At 39.3% G+C, this 21,788-nt stretch overlaps 3 non-coding genes across 3 annotated transcripts; 1 reads left to right on the top strand and 2 right to left on the bottom strand.

Annotated features, from left to right (window-relative positions):
* The first annotated feature begins 14,121 nt into the window (after positions 1 to 14,121).
* Positions 14,122 to 14,194, top strand: trnak-cuu. Its single transcript has one exon. It is a non-coding gene; the product is annotated as a tRNA-Lys (tRNA).
* Positions 14,195 to 14,559: 365 nt separating this feature from the next.
* On the bottom strand, positions 14,560 to 14,632 carry trnak-cuu. Its single transcript has one exon. It is a non-coding gene; the product is annotated as a tRNA-Lys (tRNA).
* A 6,270-nt stretch (positions 14,633 to 20,902) lies between these two features.
* Positions 20,903 to 20,975, bottom strand: trnak-cuu. Its single transcript has one exon. It is a non-coding gene; the product is annotated as a tRNA-Lys (tRNA).
* Between the last annotated feature and the right edge of the window lie 813 nt (positions 20,976 to 21,788).

Genomic DNA, 21,788 nt, shown 5'->3' with positions numbered 1-21,788 from the left:
ACACCCAACCTATAGTGTGATCAGTATAACAGAGCCTTTGCGAAATGCCACAAAGCAGGACAACATTAATTTAATCAATACACCGGAAGCCATCATAGGGTGTATCATTCAGTACGCAAAGCGTTGACCTCCCTTCCGCCTAGGTAATTATGTGTGAAACACATCTCACAGTCCTAGAAATGCCTCAGACATGATGAAAACAAGCTCACATTCCCACTGGGTGAAATTCCCCTTTAATTCTCTGTACTGGCCAACAATTATATTATTCTGATCCAATCATAAATTAATATATTGTGCCCCTGGCCTGAGAGGGTGGAAGTTCAATATGTAGCTAGATGTGGAAGGCTAATGTTAACTGGCTAATGTTGCCCTTGAAAGGAAGTTGGCTAAGATGCTTGCTCGCTAGCCTAAGTAGCCTAGGACGACAAGAAAATAAATGCGTGTACTGTATGACAGAGTCATAAACCGTTTCAACAACATGAAAGAGAGGAGGATGGCATTTCTCTACAAGTAGGGTGAGTCAAAATGTTTTTTTTACTCGCACGCACACCATATTTAGCTTATGTTGATTGGACAAAAAATGTTTTGGTATCTTTTAGTTGTCACTGTATTAGACTAAGCATAGGTCATTTGATTATGTTGAAAATGTTGAAGTTGAAATGGTGCTGGAATAGTGAAGGCAGCTCCTGTTTTCTTTGCTCTCCAGTTTTGTGATGAAACACAGGTGTGGTTTAACTCATTCAACCACCGTCTTCTTATTGGCTCGGCCTTAGTTCACAGGCCTTGCAACCGCAATATATAGGCCTAACAGTCAGTGGTGTAAAGTACTTAAGTAAAAATGCTTTAAAGTACTACTTAAGTCGTTTTGGGGGGTATCTGTACTTTACTATTTACAGTGCATTCGGAAAGTATTCAACCCCTTGACTTTCTCCACATTTTGTTACGTTACAGCCTTATTCGAAAATGTATTAAATTATTTTTTCCCGCTCATCAACCTACCCCATAATGACAAAGAGAACAGGGTTTTAGACATTTTTGCAAATGTATTCAAAATAAAAAAACATATCTCATTTAAATAATTATTCAGACCCTTTGCTATGACTCGAAATTGAGCTCAGGTGCATCCTGTTTCCATTGAACATCCTTGAGATGTAGAACTTGATTGGAGTCCACCTGTGGTAAATTAAATCGGTTGGACATGATTTGGAAAGGCACACACCTGTCTATATAAGGTCCCACAGTGCATGTCAGAGTAAAAACTAAGCCATGAGGTTAAAGGAATTGTCTGTAGAGACAGGATAGTGTTGAAGCACAGATCTGGGGAATGGTACCAAAACAATTCTGCATCATTGAAGGTGCTCAAGAACACAGTGGCCTCCATAAAGGGAAGAGGTGAACCACCAAGACTCTTCCTAGAGCTGGCCGTCCGGCCAAACTGAGCAATCGGGGGAGAAGGGCATTGGTCAGGGAGGTGACCAAGAACCCGATGGTCACTGACAGAGCTCATCCCTACTGCATCTGATCTGGCAGACTCACTGAACACAAATGCATCGTTTGTAAATGATGTCTGAGTGTTGGAGTGTGCCCCTGGCTATCCATCAAGAAAATTGTTCCGTTTGGTTTGCTTAATATAAGGAACTTGAAATGATTTATACTTTTGATACTTGAATAAATTAGCAATTCCATTTACTTTATTTTTTTTAAATTAACTAGGCAAGTCAGTTAATAACAACATTCTTATTTACAATGACGGCCTTTCACTTTTACAACTTTCTATTTGGTATCTATACTTTTACTCAAGTATGACAATTAGGTACTTTTCCCACCACTGATCACAGATTATAGCAAAAACACAATTATTACAACACTTAAGTTGTAATATGCTGTTTTTTTTGGGGGGGGGGGGCTTGGATTGTGATTTTTACCCCCACACACCGCTACTGCTTATAGCTGACTAATACAGTATTCCATTCAAACCAATTTAATAATGAGATAGATGTAGGGCCCAAGACCGAGTTTGGGAAACCCTGGCCTAGAGCAAATACACTTCGATGCCGCATCATCTGGATATGTATGCAACAAACGTTCAATATTAACTTTCTGTTATCATTTCTGTCAAGCCGTTTACGCACAGTTTGACGCATACGTTCGATAAATCCAACGTATGCACCACATCGAACGCACTGCAGCTGCCTCTGCAACGCAATGATGCAAGGCAAACGCAGCGTTTCATTGGAAATTAATGTAATTCTGGTCTACTAAAAGCCAAATTCACTGTCGGTGTGTTCGAAGCGTTTAACAAATCACCTACGCTACCGTTGACTATTGTGGGTTCTAAAAAGGCTTTCTCTCACTTGAAATAAATTTAGTCTACTAGTTAACTGAACCTTTACGTAGATTTGCGTAAGTTAATGTACATTTAGTCAACTACAAAAGTAAAAAATTGTTGTATTTCTGTACAAATATTAGATTATAGTCTGATATTTCTATAATATGCGGCTACGTCCTGAAACGAGTTGCCGCCTGCTGTCTTGACACGTGCGGTCTCTTCGGACTTGAAGTTTACGACAGTGCTGAGCGCTTTGGCAAGTGGCAACCATAAAATTACTAATTTAATATAGGATCTCTATGGTAGCAAACTCAGTTTGGAAATAATTATCACCGTATTTTGGTCTCCAAGAACTCACCTTGTAAATTCTGCAATTGAGGTTAAATTCGCACACAGTGCAGTTAGTGTCCTTATCGGTTGTGTCCAAGTCACTGAGAGACAAAATAATATGGAACCTCAAACAACGAAGAAGGATGAACAAATGATGCATCCACTCCACTGAGCTACGAATCAACTCCCCTTTCGCTGGATTTCGACCGGCGCCAACTTCCGCATTTGTCACGTGGTTTGCTATCCAATTTAGGAGATAGTAGTAGCTATGCTTTACAGTAAATTACAGCGTTTGCCTATGTTGTTTATGTATGTATACGATCAGACGTTAAATTCACACAAATAAAGTCTACATTAAGAACTATCAAAGGTGCATCGGTCGATAAAGTCTTTCCAACCACCTACATTAATTGTATTATGTCGCGCCTTTGTGGCCGCTTCTTGTACCTGACGTGAGGATGAGATTCAGCAATTTGGAGGACAGTGGAAATGGATAAAAACCAACGCGTCTCTAATCTCGTCAGGGTTTTATATAGTGATGGGTGGTTCGCGAATATGTAAACACAGCCTGTAGCTGCACTTACCTGTCAATCACCCTGCGTGAAAGTGCATTTAATTACAAGTAATATAGGCTTCATTCTTGTCGAAAAAGGACAACCGTGCAGGCACAGGTTGAACCGGGCTGTGGGTGAGCACTGGAGATCTAGTGCCTACTACGCGCACCTCTCCCTTGGGGTCCACTCCCACATTCGCCCGGCACGAGCGGAGCGCAAGCATAGGACGCACTGCACCCTCCCAGCGCCCCGGAGACACAGCACGCAGTGCCGGCGCAGGATACCCTGGACCGAAACGGCGTACCGGAGACCAGACACGCTGAGCAGGCACAATACGCCCTGGCTGGATGCCCACACTCGCATGACACTTTCGGGGGGCTGCCCTATAGCGCACCGGGCTATGGGCACGTACTGGCGACACCCGTGCGCTTAAAACCACATAACACGGTGCCTGACCAGTCACGCGCTGCTTATAATAAGCACGAGGAGTGAGCTCAGGTCTCCAACCTGACTCTGCCACACTCCCCGTGTGCCCCCCCCAAATAATTTTTGGGGCTGCCTCTTACACCTGTCGCGCTGCCGTGCTGCCTCCTCATATCGCCGCCGCTCAGCTTTCGCTGCCTCCAGCTCTGCCTTGGGACGGCGATATTTCCCAGCCTGTGCCCAGGGTCCTTTACCATCCAAAATCTCCTCCCATGTCCAGGAGTCCAGAACTCGCTGCTGCCCGATACCACGCTGCTTGGTCCGGTTGTGGTGGGTGATTCTGTCACGCTCGTCGTCCGAGGAGAAGTAGTTGGAAGGATCGGAGGACCAAAATGCAGCGTGGTATGTGTTCATCATGAATTTAATAAACAGAGACAACTGAACAAACTATACAAAACAATAAACGAACAAGAAGCTATATAAGAAATGTGCTGACACAAGCAACTAACATAGACGATCACCCACAATGACAAAACAGGCTACCTAAATATGGTTCCCAATCAGAGACTACTAACACCTGCCTCTGATTGAGAACCATATCAGGCCAAACACAGAAACAGACAAACTAGACATACAACATAGAATGCCCACTCAGATCACACCCTGACCAAACAAAACATAGAAACATACAAAGCAAACTATGGTCAGGGCGTGACAGTTTCGCTGCACATGTGTTAGCGGTCATTTGAAGCCTGGTCTAGGACTACACCTTTTTGTCAGGGAACCATGTAGGCATATTAACGTTAGCTCAATATTTGATTATAATCTAGTTTGCTGTTGTATCCTGATGATTTCTTGCATTAGTTTTAGCTTCTTAACATTATAAGAATTGAATATTCATTGTGATCTTGTAGAATAAGTAGCCTACAATTATCACAAGTCTGGATAAATATCAGTTTTATTGTTAAAAGCAAATAGACAGGACAAAATTGCAGGTAGGCCTAATGGTAAAATGTAATGCTAGGGTATAGGGCCTCAAAAGGTTTTTACAATGTAATGCTAGGGCACCAGCACTCAAAGATTAGCTTATAAAATTGTAGGTGATGATACTATGTAATACAATTTATGTGTAGTGCATCTTATAGCCTTACTTAGTTTTGACACAAAGATACCAATTGATGTTATATTCTGCTTTCTGCATCTATGATGACACATACAGTAAGAATAAGTAACACATTGACTTAGGCTACATACTTTTAACAGGCATGAATGAGGTTGACTGAGTTTCCTCTTCGTAGTTTATAGTGTTTCACTGTTTTGCTCTCATCCAGTATTTCCCCTGCAAACAGAAGTCATCAAACCAATCTTTTTATTATTAAAGAAAGACAATTTCCATTCATATCTTAGTATACAATACTTTTACAGCTAAGTGTTTATCTGCGAATTACCTAGCCTATGTAAGATTCTCATTACCTTGTTCTACATCGGTCAACAACAAAACAACAATCCATATGAAACAAACAACTGGCGTACTGCTTTAACTCATAAGGATGCGTCATGTGGATAGTTAGCCTACCGTTGTAAACAAGCTTCATTGTGCTGCTTTTCTTTCCTGCCTGTTGACATACATTTTCCAGCAGAACTGCTATTCTCTCCAGAGGGAACACGTCTATGTCCAAGGTCTTTCCCGCACACCTCACAAGGACATTGAACTTGTCCACATCCTCAATGTTGTCATTGGCCTTAATAAAAAGAGCACACAGATATTTAATCATCAGAGAAAAACGGGGGTTATATACAAGTCAGAATATATCATTTTAAAAAGCTTCATATTGTGGTGATAATATATAAACAATAAACCCTTAACTATTTCCCCTAAATGTTAACCCAATCAGCTGCTTTGATTAGGGGGGGAAACCCCACACTCATAAACATAATTTCCTTGAGTTGGTCTTTGTTTCAGTCAAATACAGAGCTGAGCCTACTTACACCTAAGGCACTTGGTGATCCCCCCAGGAAATTCCCTGTGTTAGTCTTATCACCTCGTTGCTCTGGTGACCTGGGTGGACAGAAACAGATGTTCACTTTTCAAAGCAATAGTAAAAGAGATAATAAGGCTTAAACCAGGGTATTTACACACACACACACACGTTATGTAAAATTAATTTCCATTCAGAATCCTATTGTCCCTAACTCTAAACCGAACACTTACCCTAACCTTAACCCCTAGCATTAACCCGTAACCCTAATTCTAACCCTTAACATAACCCCTAAACCTATAATAGCCCTTGTCCAATTGGGATGTGGGAAATGTTCCCATGAGGGAGACTTTTCCTTGTTTTACTATACATGTAGGGACTTTGGGGAATTTTAGTTCCGCACAAGGATAGAAGAACCCCCCCCCCCCCACACACAGAGGTAAACAAATTTTAGACTGTTTCCCCTCCCTGTCTGAGCTCTCTTATTGAGGGCCAACATGGCTCTTCCTTGAAGGCTGGGAATCCCCTGTGTTTGTCTTATCTCATTGTTGTTCTGGTGACCTGGGTGGGGATAGGGGAAGTTTAATTATAGTGAAAGTGAAAGATAGACAGGGGTGTTTACACTTTGGGGTTTAGGCCAGGTTACTGTGAAGCACTTTGTGATATCTGCTAATGTAAAAAGGGTTTGTAAATTAATTTGATTGACTTGACCAAGGAGAGAGAGACTCTAGGTTCTAGGCTCACCTGTCTGTGTCCTGATAGGTCTCTGTCTGAGCGACAACTGTGATTTCCCCTGAAGACTGGGGCAAAACAGACTTAAGTTAGTTCACTCTAATTAGTGAGAAGTAATCATACAGGATTTCCCCCTCCCCTTATATTTCCTGATCATGTATCTCATGCGACAAATAATGCATTGAAATGTAAGTCTTGTATTTTATGGTTTGGAGAATGCATACGTTCATGCTTGCGGCACCTTGAAATTATGAAATTGTGGATGTTCTCTCAGAATATTGCAAAATAGATTTCAGATTACAGACTAGTTGCCAACAGAAAGGATCTTAGTGAAGAAAAAACATAGTAAGAATAGTCAAATGTAGGTTACTTACCTCTGGGTAGAAATAACTGTAGATTCCGCCCATTTTGTAAATGTAAGAATCTGTCTGATATAGCTTATTCTTCTACTTAGTCTTCTTCGAAGTTGAATGGTGGTACTCTGCCTCTACCCATTTATATGGCTGAGTGAGCCCTTTATCTCTTTCAGTTCAGTTCACAACTTTCACTTTGGGAAAGCCTGGTCTCAGACTAGACGTAACATATTAAATGTAAATCCCGAACAGTAGTATGATATGTAACGTTTGGTATGGGTACATAAGACTGATGGTTACTTAAGGCAAAAATGAAAGTAGTTATGCTGGTCGGGTGTATAACACGAATGTCTAGCATCCCAAAGGTTGCGAGTTCGAATCTCGTCAAGGACAACTTCAGCTAAGTAGCAACTTTTCAACTACTTACAATTTTTTTTGCTATTTTGCAACTGCTTAGCATGTTAGCTAACCCTTCCCCTAAACTTAAACCTAACCCATAGCCTAGTTTAACATTAGCCAGCTAGCTAACGTTGGCCACCTAGCTAGAATTCATAAAATATCATACGTTTTGCTAATTCGGAACATATTGTATGTTTTGCAAATTCAAAATATAAAATTAATTGTAATTTGTAACCTATCATACGAAATGAGTGATAGACACCGACAAATGAATACATACCATACGAAGCATAACATATCATAATAAATGGTGTGTCTCGGATTTACGTACAGAATAATACGAAATGCTCTGGGACCAGGTTGATTTGGAGATTCCCCTGTGATGTCTTAAGACATATAAATGAAGGCGTCTTGAGGCATACCTGTCTTACAACTTGTCTTAGAAAATGAAGACGTCTTTAAGACAGTCCATAGAAATACCAATGTCTTGAGACATCCGTCTTAAGACGTTTCTAGACATTTTAGAATTTGTTGTTTTCATGTTTTATTAGTTATAAATACTAATCACTCACGTTATAACTCTTATGCACAGCCATAGCACAAATTGTACAAATCAAAGTAATCAAGATGATTTATTGACCAAAATATCAATTTCATATGCTATAAAATAACTTTGGGTAAAGGCGGTACAGAACTCCAAATAAGGCCTATCTTCACATCTTTACAGCCAGATAGTCATCTCTTGATTAGGGATCTCAGAGCTGTTCTTCCTTAATCTACAGGAAAATAAACTGTCGTTGGTTATATCACAAATACAGCAACATCAATAACAATACCACCTCTACCCTGATATTTTATTGTAGCTTTAATTATGAATAGCTCACTTGAAGCAGAAAGCCCTACCATCCATGAGGGCTTAATGTTTGACACCAGGTAGGACCCCAGCTTTATTCCAGTCTGAAAATAGGATTAATCAGTTAAGCACTCTGTCTGTCTGTTCTCATGGGAAGAAATGAACATTGCATGTGTCATGTGCCTTTTTTGCAATGCAGTGTATTTGCTGGGTGACAGCTGGCCTTGATTGAGTTGAGTTTCTGACATGTCTTCCATCCGTGTATCCTGATAAAAGAGAAATAGGCCTTGTTCATTACACAATAACTATCAAAGCACATGTGAAAAAAAGCAGATACAAACCTCCAGTCATAACATACCTCATCAGCCTATCATGCATAGAGGTCAGCACTCAGATAAGTCCAGTCTACTCACACTGCAACACGTGAGGTTGGCATACATGACCAATAAAATAAAACAACAAAATAAATAAACGCACCAGCCATTTATCTTTACTTTATTTTAGGGATATATTTGATGTAACATTTAGATGCAGGCTTCTACACTAACTTTTTCCGCTGGTGGCACTGGTGCTAACCAACTTTTTCAGTTGGTGGCACCAGCACAAGATTTGGTTGCAACAACAAAAAATTATACAGAAATGTATAATGACCTGGCCTGTGTCCCATAATGTGCCTGTATTCCATTCAGAACCAGGCTAATAATGACAAGCCATCTTTTAAATTAGCATGCCCTTGTGTTCTTACATTGATTTGGATAGCAAAGAAAAGAGACTTAAAATAAAGTGCAAAGTGTATTTATTGCAGATTTCAAATGTGTTATTTTCTGCTAAATCCTCTAGAGGGCAGAATTTGAAAAAAACATACTTGATACCAAAACGATGCCACTGCAAAAAAAAGATTCTAAGGGGGGAGAAGCACTGTGATTTCCCCGTTTTCAGGTTTTCCCTCTCAAACTCACTTAATTTTTACATGTAATATTTAATTGTTGTAATAGCCTATAGAAAAAACTCCCCCTATAATGTATGCAAAAAAAGTATGCATTACCACTATAACCTTTTTCACAGGTACCAACAAACCAGTGTGATCATTCTACTGTGGTCCCTGGAGCGAACGCTCCAACCAGTGTGATTTTAATGCTTATTTAGAACGTCCAGTTTCGATTGACGCAACAATCAGCATTTGAGCTGGACACTGTTTTTTCACAGAAACATTTTGCACGAACACAGTCCTTAAAAAGTTATGTCCAGAATGTGACCAGTTTATTTTTGGATGCAATGTTCAGACATTCACAGAAGTATCTACAGCATAACACAATCATCCAAACCGGAAAATGTAGGCTACATTTGTCCTAGTGCTAACTGAGGAAAGATTGATGTAACACAAACGGTCATATTTTTATAACTCTCAGCTGACAGAAATATACAATATGAATTAGCTAATAGCAATTACTATTTATAATTAATCACATCACGGTGAGCTCACCATTGATCGAAATAATTGAGTAAAACATTTTCTAGAAATCGAAAGTAATACGTTGATGGGTAGTTTGTGCGTGCCGCCATGTTTGTTTTTTCCATCAACCAAAGATAATAAGAGGAGACTATATGAGTTTGGTCTGTTTATAGTATGCATGTTGAAGGGGGTGTGTCGTCTACGATCATTCACTTCCCTTCATTCACTTCCGGAAGTTTACCCAAAAGATGAGTGAACCATTCCTCATTATAACATATTTGGTCTGACAGACGTTTAACATGACACCCAGAATGCATTGTATAATGTCAGCAAACATGGCGCCACACATAGCTGGCAAATAGCTTAGCATTAGCTCATTATAATCAGTACAACCTTCAAAAAAGTAGTTTACACACATCATAGGTGTCCATTACAATCGATGCAATAATCGGAATGCATTATTTGTCACCAATACTTAAAACCGTGAATAAAACTGTAAATACATTGTGCTCCGTACATACATACATACATACATACATACTGTATGCGCCTACAGTAGAAACAACACGATATAGAGAAAATAAGGAACTTACTTTGATAGGAACGTCCACATGTCCAAAGTTGTTATTTGTAAGGAAAACAAAAAGGAAGGCAATGCGAGCGCCAGCCTGAAAATGTTCCAATTCGTGCAAGACTGCGCACATGTCTGCATATTTGATCTGCGCAAACATTGATAAAGAGCGTGGGCTCTCCTCGAAGAGAGGAGTTTGTCCGGCTCAGTAAAACCCAGTACAGAGTCAATGTGCGGGGCCACTGGTTAGTTGAGGTAATATGTACATGTAGGTAGAGTTAAAGTGACTATGCATAGATTATAAACAGAGAGTAGCAGCAGCATAAAAAAGGGGTCTGGGTATCCCTTTGATTAGCTGTTCAGGAGTCTTATGGCTTGGGGGTAGAAGCTGTTAATTAAGAAGCCTTTTGGACCTTGACTTGGCGCTCCGGTACTGCTTGCCGTGCAGTAGCAGAGAGAACAGTCTATGACTAGGGTGGCTGGAGTCTTTGACCATTTTTAGGGCCTTCCTCTGACACCGCCTGATATAGAGGTCCTGGATGGCAGGAAGCTTGGCCCCAGTGATGTACTGAACCGTACGCACTACCCTCTGTAGTGCCTTGCGGTCAGAGGCCGAGCAGTTGCCATACCAGGCAGTGATGCAACCAGTCAGGATTAGAGGTCGACCGATTATGATTTTTCAATGCCGATACCGATACCAATTATTGGAGGACCAAAAAAAAACTATACCGATTAATCGGCCAATTAAAATAATGTATTTGTAATCATGACAATTACAACAATACTGAATGAACACTTATTTTAACTTAATATAATACATCAATAAAATCAATTTAGCCTCAAATAAAATGAAACATGTTCACAAAAGCCGTGGCCCTTGCAGAGCAAGGGGAACAACCACTCCAAGTCTCAGAGCGAGTGACGTTTGAAACCGATGTGAAATGGCATAACCGATGTGAAATGGCTAGCTAGTTAGCGGGTTGCGCGCTAATAGCGTTTCAATCGGTGAAGTCACTTGCTCTGAGACTTGGAGTAGTTGTTCCCCTTGCTCTGCAAGGGCCGTGGCTTTTGTGGAGGTTCGAGCCCAGGTAGAGGTGAGGAGGGGGACGGAAGCTATACTGTTACACTGGCAATACTAAAGTGCCTATACAAACATCCAATAGTCAGAGGTATATGAAATACAAATGGTATAGAGAAATTGTCCTATAATTCCTATAATAACTACAACCTAAAACTTCTTACCTGGGAATATTGAAGACTCATGTTGAAAGGAACCACCAGCTTTCATATGTTCTCATGTTCTGAGCAAGGAACTTAAACGTTAGCTTTTTTACATGGCACATATTGCACTTTTACTTTCTTCTCCAACACTTTGTTTTTGAATTATTTAAACCAAATTGTTTATTTATTTGAAGCTAAATTGATTTTATTGATGTATTATATTAAGTTAAAATAAGTGTTCATTCAGTATTGTTGTAATTGTCATTATTACAAATACATTTAAAGAAATCATCCGATTAATCGGTATTGGCTTTTTTGGTCCGCCAGTAATCGGTATCGGTATCGGCGTTGAAAAATCATAATCGGTCGACCTCTAATTGCAACCAGTAAAAAAAATGTGTGTCGCACTGCCAAGTCAAACGGTCGCATATGCGACTGTTTTGGTCGCAGTATCGAACCCAGTAGATGTATTCTCTATTTAATAAAACTGCACAGAAAAGATCAGAATTGCAGTTTTTTATTTTTATTGCTTTGGTACTATTTTCAAAAGTATGTGTGACTTTTCAACTCCAAACGGGTAATACTTGTAACATTCAAAACCTATAATTGTGCATACATCTTTCACCACACAACCATTGATCCAAAAAGTTTACTATGAAATATAATGTGTACTTCGATTTAATCACCAAAACACGACATCATTATGTTTTCTCAATTTAGTTATTTTAACAACCAGTTAGTCCAATAGCAAAAAATGTAAGATACATGTTTAAAAATTGACCTTTGAATGTAGTATGCTTCAGTACTGTAAATTAGAGTACATTATATTGTTTTTATGTTAGGCAATACACTTGCACTACCCATTAAAGTTGACGGAACATCAAATTTCCATAATTTGTGATCAAATGTGATCAAAACATCTTTCACAAATATAATAAAATGTTATTTGTAGGGTTGCACATTGTGGGGAATACTCAGAGGTGGGAATTAACAGTAAAATATGGGAATTAACAGAAATATATGCAAATTAATATTAATACCATTTAAATGTAGATTTTTTTTGCATCGGATATATTTACCATATCATATGGAGACAGAAACATAAACCTTTTACCTTATCATAAGTAGACATAATTGCAAATGATTAAATCGTTCCAATATAAAAAATAAATAAAAATGTAGTTACGAATTGAACTTTAATTAAATGAGTTGACTCTTCACATGGGATGATTTCACTGAACAACAAAAGAAAGAGAATATTGAATGATCCCCAATGATCCATCGCATCTCCCAAAAACGTTTTCAACATACATTTGTAAAATGATAGTCTAGAAACTAAAGCTTTGGTTGTCTTCCTCTCAGGCTTCCATGTCTTCTCCCTGGGCCTCCTCAATGTCCCCCTCTTGAACATCAGACTCTGAGGCCTCATCTTCACTGTCACTTTCCAACCTTGTTGAGGATGGCTCGTTGTCAGGCTCAAAAATACAAAAATTTGCCCGGATGGCCACCAATTTTTCAACCCTTGTATTGGTCCGTCTGTTGCGTACTTTGGTGTGTGTGTTCCCAAACAAGGACCAGTTGCGCTTTGAGGCGGCTGATGTTGGTGGGATTTGGAGGACGATGGAGGCAACAGGGGAAAGAGCCTCAGATCCACAAAGTCCCTTCCACCAGGTGGCTGATGAGATATGTTGGCACGACTGCCATATTGCATCTCCATCCCAAAGCCCTTGCTTGGAAGTGTACTTCGCCAGACTGCCAAGAACCTTGCCCTCATCCAGCTCAAGGTGGCGAGACACGGTAATGATGACACCATAGGCCTTGTTGATCTCTGCACCAGACAGGATGCTCTTCCCAGCATACTTGGGGTCCAACATGTATGCTGCGGCGTGTATGGGCTTCAGGCAAAAGTCTTCACACTTTTTTGATGTATTTCATAACTGCAGTTTCCTCTGATTGGAGCAACGGTGAAGTGGGCAGGGCAGTACGGATTTCTTCTCTTACATATGCAAGCAGAGTCTGAAGATCAGACAGGATGGCATTGTCTCCCTCAATCCGTGCAATGGCTACTGCTATAGGTTACAGGAGTTTCAGGCTGCTTACCACCTTCTCCCAAAATAGATCATCCAGGAGGATCCTCTTGATGGGGCTGTCCATATCGGCAGACTGTGATATGGCCATTTCTTGGAGAGACTCCTTCCCCTCCAGGAGACTGTCAAACATGATGACAACACCACCCATACGGGTGTTACTGGGTAGCTTCAATGTGGTGCTCTTATTCTTCTCACTTTGCTTGGTGAGGTAGATTGCTGCTATAACTTGATGACCCATACCTACTGTAACCATTTCCTTGGCTCTCTTGTAGAGTGTATCCATTGTTTCATTGTTTTAAACCTGGTATCGGTATTGAAGTCAAAATGCTGATATCATGACAACACTACTACTGAGCTAACGTTAGTTAACGTTAACTAACTAGCAACTAGGGGTGTGCCGAGTACTCTGACAAAACGAGTATTGTAACAGAGAATTTTCCAAATACAAGTATAACAAGTTTTTATTTTATATTTTTATAATCCTTGATCCGAAAAATGTATTTGTAGCTGCTAGCACGCACGTCTCTTTCACTCAAACAGTGAAGTGCTGCGTTCTCTAAACAACTATTGCCTAGTTCTTCTGTCTGTAAAGAAACGAGCGGGGTATTGGTTGAGCCTGCTGCAGCGATTGTATTAGAACAAGCTGCTCTCCCTCTGCTCTCATTTCCCCAGATAGACGCTCACTCACTCACTCGTGTCAGGGCACAAGCACATTCCAGGTCAACCCAAGCCCTAGTCTCAAGAAAAACACACAATACATCCACCATTGCAAAGAGTTGAGGGGGAGTGTTTATGTTATGTTCTTAGTGGGCTCCTTCCTTTTTCCCGTCAGTTGCCCGGCTAGCTCAGTCGGTAGAGCATGAGACTCTTAATCTCAGGGTCGTGGGTTCGAGCCCCACGTTGGGCGCACATTGTTTTTGCACCTCTAACCTTACTATGCTCATAGACGTAAAGACAAGATTGTACTACTCATCTGTGTTCACATTATTATTTTTTTTATACATTTTAATATTTAATTTTTATAGTTGGTTTAATTTTATTCAATTCTTTTAGTAGTTTTTGAAGTTGGAGAAATACCACTAATAAAACCTAAATACTACAAAAATATTTGTGTTAGTATTTTTAATAGTGTTATAAATTTTACTTTGAGAAATTCACCTTATTAAAGATTTATTATATACTGAAAAATATAATAGGGATTAAATTCCATTGCTTAAGTTTTTCCGATTTCTGCCAGGGAGGTTGTGAAATCACTTCCTATTCAAAAGGAAGCGCCCAACGTGGGGCTCGAACCCACGACCCTGAGATTAAGAGTCTCATGCTCTACCGACTGAGCTAGCCGGGCTGTGTGTATGTGGCTAGCCCCTCCCTTTGTATACCTTCGACCTACTACCCCTCCCCAAACCCCTCCTGATTGTAGCACTCACAAGTGTTCAGTATTTTATTTATTTAATTTTAAACAAAACATTAAATTAATTTTCTTATTTTAGTTGGTTTAATTGTACTCCATTATTTTAGACGTTTTGAAGTTAAAGGATACTAACTTGAAACTAATCAAATATTATAAATGTTATAGTAATTGTAATTGAGCCCCACAGTGGACACCTCATAATACCCATAAAACCTAGCGGTCAAACACGGAAATGGCTCCAAAGGTTTTTCAACCATTAATTTTTTCCATTGTGGATTTTAGAAACACTTCAAATAAGGGCTGTGTTTTGCGTAGGCTTACCCTATCGTGACATTTTGATAACCATGTAAGTCTCTCTGGACAATATAATCGGTTTTATTAACTCTCAGATTTGAAAATGCAAGTGTTGCACACCAACAGATGGAGAAAACCTACACCTGTCAGGCAATTCATTTCAACAATAATCTTCATTTTAATTTGACTTTACAAACAACAAGAGGGCTTAATTGGAGTCTATTTCTTCGGAGCCTAGACCTATATAAAATAACTTAACTGGCTAAGGTAGGCTATGAGGCTTAACAGCCAACCTCTACTTCATCACCCTCCCGGATCCGGGATCCTCCTCATCAAAAAAGCTGACTAGCATAGCCTAGCCTAACGGGACAGGGATATCATATAGTATAATTTTCATGAAATCACAAGTCCAATACAGCAAATGAAAGATAAACATCTTGTGAATCCAGCCATCATTTCCGATTTTTAAAATGTTTTACAGCGAAAACACAATATGTATTTCTATTAGCTAACCACAATAGCCAAACACACAACCGCATATTTTCACCATGTTTCCACCGCATAGGTAGCTTTCACAAAACCGACAAAATAGAGATAAAATTCATCACTAACCTTGAACAACTTCATCAGATGACAGTCTTATAACATGTTATACAATACATTTATGTTTTGTTCGAAAATGTGCATATTTGAGGTATAAATCATAGTTTTACATTGCAGCCATCATCAAAAATAGCACCAAAGCAGCCAGAATAATTACAGAGAGCAACGTGAAATACATAAATACTCATCATAAAACATTTATGAAAAATACATGGTGTACAGCAAATGAAAGATAAACATCTTGTGAATCCAGCCAATATTTCCGATTTTTTAAGTGTTTTACAGCGAAAACACAATATAGAATTATATTAGCTTACCACAATAGCCAAACACACAACGACATTTATTCACCGCAAAGGTAGCTTTCGCAAAAACCAGCAATAGATATAAAATTAATCACTAACCTTTGGACAACTTCATCAGATGACAGTCTTATAACATCATGTTATACAATACATTTATGTTTTGTTCGAAAAAGTGCATATTTAGAGCTGCAAATCGTGGTTATACATTGTGAATACGTAGCAACATTTCCCCAGAATGTCCGGAGATATTTTGGACACTCACCTAATCTGACCAAAGATCTCATCATAAACTTTACATAAAAATACTTGTTGTATGGCAAATGAAAGATACACTGGTTCTTAATGCAACCGCTGTGTTAGATTTTTTAAAAGAACTTTACCACAACATACAGCTTGGGTTATTGTGAGACAGCGCTCACCAACACGGCGGAGAATAGGCATCAACATATTACACAGAAATACGAAATAACATCATAAATGTTTTCTTACTTTTGCTGAGCTTCCATCAGAATGTTGTACAAGGAGTCCTATTTCCAGAATAAATCGTTGTTGGGTTTTAGAATGTCCATTTCTTCTGTCGAATTCGCGCCACAATGCTAGCCAAGGTTGCTAACATTCCCATCCTCTCTTGGCGCAAAGAACGGAAAACTCCAAAAGTCCCAATAAACGTTGAATAAACTGATAAAACTCGGTTGAAAAAACCTACTTTATGATGTTTTTATCATATGTCAAATAAAATCAGAGCCGGAGATATTCGCCGTATATACCGAACGCTTTTCAGAAGACAATGTCGAGCTCCCCCGCGCGCCGTCGAAGACAAAGAAAATACCGGACCTGTCACTCCAAAAGCTCTTATTCGGCCTCAGATCAAGCTAGACACCCCATTCCACCTTCCACTGCCTGTTGACATCTAGTGGAAGGCGTATGAAGTGCATACATATCGATAAATAAAAGCCAGTTGAATAGGCAGGCCCTGAAACAGAGCCTCGTTTTCAGATTTTTCACTTCCTGTATGGAAGTTTGCAGTTCTGTTTGCAGGAAGTTTGAGTTCTGTTTTACTCACAGATATAATTCAAACAGTTTTATAAACTTCTGAGTGTTTTCTATCCAATAGTAATAATAATATGCATATTGTATGATCTAGAACAGAGGACGAGGCCGTTTAATTTGGGCACGATTTTTTCCAAAGTGAAAACAGCGCCCCCCTATTGACAAGAAGTTGTTTAACAGCCTAATAGAAGTAGTATATATTTTTTTTAATTAGGCCTACTTACAATTGCAACTGGTCAAAAATGTAGCATCCTACATAAAACAATAATTTAAAGAAAAAAAGTCTGTCTGTGTCGGGATAGCCTGCTCTTGTAACGACAGAACTAACAGAACATACTGTCAGCTTGAGACGTAAATATCTCTGGATAAACTCCCACAGTAATATTAGTATTTACTAAATACAGTCATATAGGCCACTAAGTTACTTATTCCATGAGAAAAGTTGCATTTCCCCTCGGACACAATCTTGTTGGTGTTGGGTTTGATGGTTGTGATTTTGATGTGCAGGCAGTCCACGATTGACTTATGTGAAAGTCGGTTCCTGTCGTGAGTCTGTATTGCGTTCATAGAGGAAAATGAGGACTCGCAAGTGTAAGTCGATCCAAACATTGTTAGCTTATAAAATGCAAGTTTCTTTATTGTGCTGTATTCCTCTGAACATGCCACCCACAACGCACACAGGGACTCGTCACTCCTGAGCGCTTCCCTGATTTGGCTCGATGTCTGGAATTCAATCAGTTCAGTTAATATCCTTGGGCATGCTGTAGTCATCAAATCTGGTGGATAAGTTGTCCCTCAGCTGCTTGATGAAATCATCCATGACCTCTGTGACAATGCTGCAGCCTGGTCCTTCTGTCTGATGCTTCTTCAGTGTGCTGAAGTGCAGTAGCCTTCCAGATGACAAGACCAAATCGAACAACTCAAGCTTCCTAGTAAAGGCCTCAAATTTCTCCAATGTCCACGACTGTTTCCCTCTTCCTTGTAACTGCAAATGTAACCCGTTTAAGTTACAGAAAATGACCGCAAAAAAAGCTGTGTGTGCAGTGTGCAGCTTGCAGTTAACAATTCAATGTTTTGCTTCGGGCCTCTATATGGGGTGGGAAGGCCACTGAAAGTTCTATGCTTAGATTCATAATTACGTCAGAGATTGAATTATTTGCAAACAGCGATATTTTCATTACAAATAAGACACACTGGCTTGGCATTGGGGAGAGACGAATGCATATCTCTCTGTACATTCTTCTCTGAAACTTCGATTTTCATTATCCACCTTTCTTCTTGATACTTTTTGAGAGCGACATTGTATCTTGCTATCACGCAAATTGCTCTGAACAAATATTGACGTTAAAAGGTAGTGTAGCCTACAGTAAGCTATGTAGACCTGTTTTTCCCCACCAATCAACGCACAGAGAAATAGACAAAAATAATAATTGAATAGACATGAGATTTTATGAGCGTAATCAGATCAAAATGATTCTCTTATTGTCACTGAAATGTATTATATGTTAAACATGTTAAATATATAGTGTCTAGCCCGCCGTCATCCTATTGTTCTAATAGGATTTGAAGCAATAGACTACCTGGGTGTGGTCAACTATTTCAGCACCGTTTCACGCTGCTCTGAGACAAGCATGGGACTGGTCTTAATAAATCAATGAGATTTTTATTTTCACTAAATCTCCATTTGGGTATTGGTTAGCCTACAATTAGGGTGTGGAAATGGTCACATTGTACAGCGCCATAACCCTGAGGGTTTCATTTTTCTTGGAATATAATATTAATCAAATTAATTAAGCTAAATTTAAAATCAATCCCATATACTATGTTCTTACAAAAAAATATTTTACATTCTCTAGTACAACCAATATTACAAAAAGTCAAATGCTTCTCAAAGATGCCCTCTGGTGGTCAAACTAGCACTAACTAGCATTAATGGCAACAATGGCTGACCCTTAACGTGGTGTGCTGCAGTATGAGCAACTTTTACAGGAATAACCACTGTATTTGTGCAAGGGATAAGAAGCAGTGCTTGACTTTGGCAGGAGCTCACCGGAGCTGAGTACCAACACCTCAAATGTTCTACTGCTTGAGCTCCTGTTCCTCTTATAGAATATTAGCTCGAAAGTATTGTGGTGCTCCTGCACCTAAATATAAACAGTACCAGCACCCAAATTGAGAACCGGAACTTATTTCAGTACAAGTCAAGTATTGGTAAGAAGTAATCAGGTAGGCTTATTTTATGACGTTTCCACTGGATCAGAGCATGGCATTTTCCCCTTACATGCTGAGTGGCTATCGAAAGGGAGAAAGCTGGAAAGATTTTTCAAATACATTGAGGAACTATTGTCATTCTCAATGGATATAAAAACAGACTTTGTTTGCTTGCTCTTTTAAGTTGAAGAAAACATTACTTTGAGAAGGTCTACAGCTGGTCCACAGTGGTGGTGCGTTAAGCCAATCAGAAATACTATCAGATCCCCAAATGGGCACATTTATATGCCTACATTTGCACGCAGTCCAAGTAGCCTATGGGCCTACTTCTAAGCGTAATCAGGTGCGCGTCCTTACTCAACATTGACAGGAGCGCTCCAAACAAAAGACAATGACTAAATTGAATTGACAAACACTCGACCAGAATTGGAGTCAGTCCATATTTTAAAATAGACTCTGAATAGTTGTTTGAATCGTTGTCAATCAAATAGCCTACTTTGTGTGGGTTTTGAAAAACTTTCAGAATATTGTCCTCTGGTCACATTTTGGATATATTTTTTAATATATTTGCACTACCGTTCAAAAGTTTGGGGTCATTTAGAAATGTCCTTGTTTTTGAAAGAAAAGCAACAACAAAAAAGTCCATTAAAATAACATCAAATTGATCAGAAATACAGTGTAGACATGTTGTAAATGACTATTGTAGCTGGAAACGGCAGATTGTTTACATAGGCGTACAGAGGTCCATTATCAGCAACCATCACTCCTGTGTTCCAATGGCACGTTGTGTTAGCTAATGCGAGTTCTAATTGATCATTAGAAAACCCTTTTGCAATGATGTTAGCACAGCTGAAAACTGTTGTTCTGGTTAAAGAAGCAATAAAACTGGCATTCTTTAGACTAGTTGAGTATCTGGAGCATCAGCATTTGTGGGTTCGATTACAGGCTCAAAATGGCTAGAAACAAAGAACTAGCTGGCTAGCCGCCAGTCGAACTGAAGCATGCTGATGCCTTAAGCCTACATAAAACACAGCCCTTATTTGAAGTATTTCTAAAATACACAAAGGATAAAATTTAATGGTGGAAAAACGATTGGAACCATTTGATCACTTTGTTTTATGGGTATTATGACTCATACTGTGTAGTATTATAACAATGTAATGGGAATTAAGTTCCATTGCTACAAGGTTATCAGATTACTGCTGGGAAGGTTTTGTATTAATATATTCTTTATATAAAAATATTTTGCACTGACTCTATGCACACTCATTGGTCTCTACCCACACACTCAAACGTATACTACATACGCTCACACACACACAAAACCTACACACACACTCACACATAGACACTTTCACACTTTTTCACACACGCTGTTGCTACTCTGTTTATTATCTGTTTATCATCAAACCTGAGTGCCTAGTCACTTTTACTCCTACCTACATGTACATATTACCTGAACTACCTCGTACCTCAGCACACTGACTTGGTATCGGTGCTCCTTGTATATAGCCTTGTTATTGTTATTTTATTGTGTTGCTATTTCCTTAAATTTTTTTTACTGTGCATTGTTGGACCACCAACCTTTAGATTAACAGTCTAACGCGCTAGCCGATTGCGCCACAGAGACACGGTGTTGTAGCTCGTATGTAAGCATTTCACAGTGAAGTCTACTTCGCCTTTATTCAAGCAGCTTGACAAATAAAATTGAATATAAAAACACCTAATATTCAAAAGGCAGCGCCCAACGTGGGGCTCGAACCCACGACCCTGAGATTAAGAGTCTCATGCTCTACCGACTGAGCTAGCCAGGCTGTGTGTATATGGTATAGCCCCTCCTTTTGTAAACATGCAACCCCCTACCAGAGATATTAAAGAAAGGAGGAGATAGCAATACCACTGGAAATGAGAGGCAAAACTTGTAACCCGTCAGACTGTTGACCAATCAGGTTCACGTTGTAATGCTGCGTCACGCAATTGCTAAGAATATCGTCACGCAATCCCTTCTCAAAGGGTATGAGTCGATAAACCGGCCAATTTTCCTCCAAAGTACGTAATGTTACGATATCAAAGCTATACGATATTACAAAGTTCATTATCTCACATCTAGGAAAATATTTGTAATGTTGTACTTCTTGTTGACGAAATTCATGCTAATTTGGTGTTTTTGTGCTAGCGCCCAATTTACTCCCATTCACTCCTTGAAGGAGAGCGCTCCTTGTCCCAAAATCACCCAGAATGCACGGCACGGCCCATTGACGACGTGTGGGCAACGTACATAATGGACCTTAATATTATTCCAATGGAGTTTCCCATCTCCTCAAAGGTATCTCTGCCCCTACTAACCCTCACCAAACCATTCCTGATTGTAGCACTCATCTCAGTGTTCAGTATTTGATTTGATTTATTTAAATTTGAATAAAACATCAAATTAAAATAGTTTTGTTGGTTTCATGAAAATTATTTTGGACGTTTTGAAGTCCAAAGAGAAAGAGAAACACTACTAATAAAATGTAAATTATATTTAAATATGATATTATATGTAACAGTATTACCAAATGTATAAATAGTATATTTTCAGTTTATTAAAGTGTGAACATTTTAAACTTTTCAGATTACTGCCAGGG

This window comes from Salvelinus namaycush, chromosome 6 (genome assembly GCF_016432855.1).
Source record: "Salvelinus namaycush isolate Seneca chromosome 6, SaNama_1.0, whole genome shotgun sequence".
NCBI lineage: Eukaryota > Metazoa > Chordata > Actinopteri > Salmoniformes > Salmonidae > Salvelinus > Salvelinus namaycush.
The sequence above is the reverse complement of the archived record's forward strand: the minus strand, read 5'-3'. Positions and strand labels throughout refer to the sequence as shown.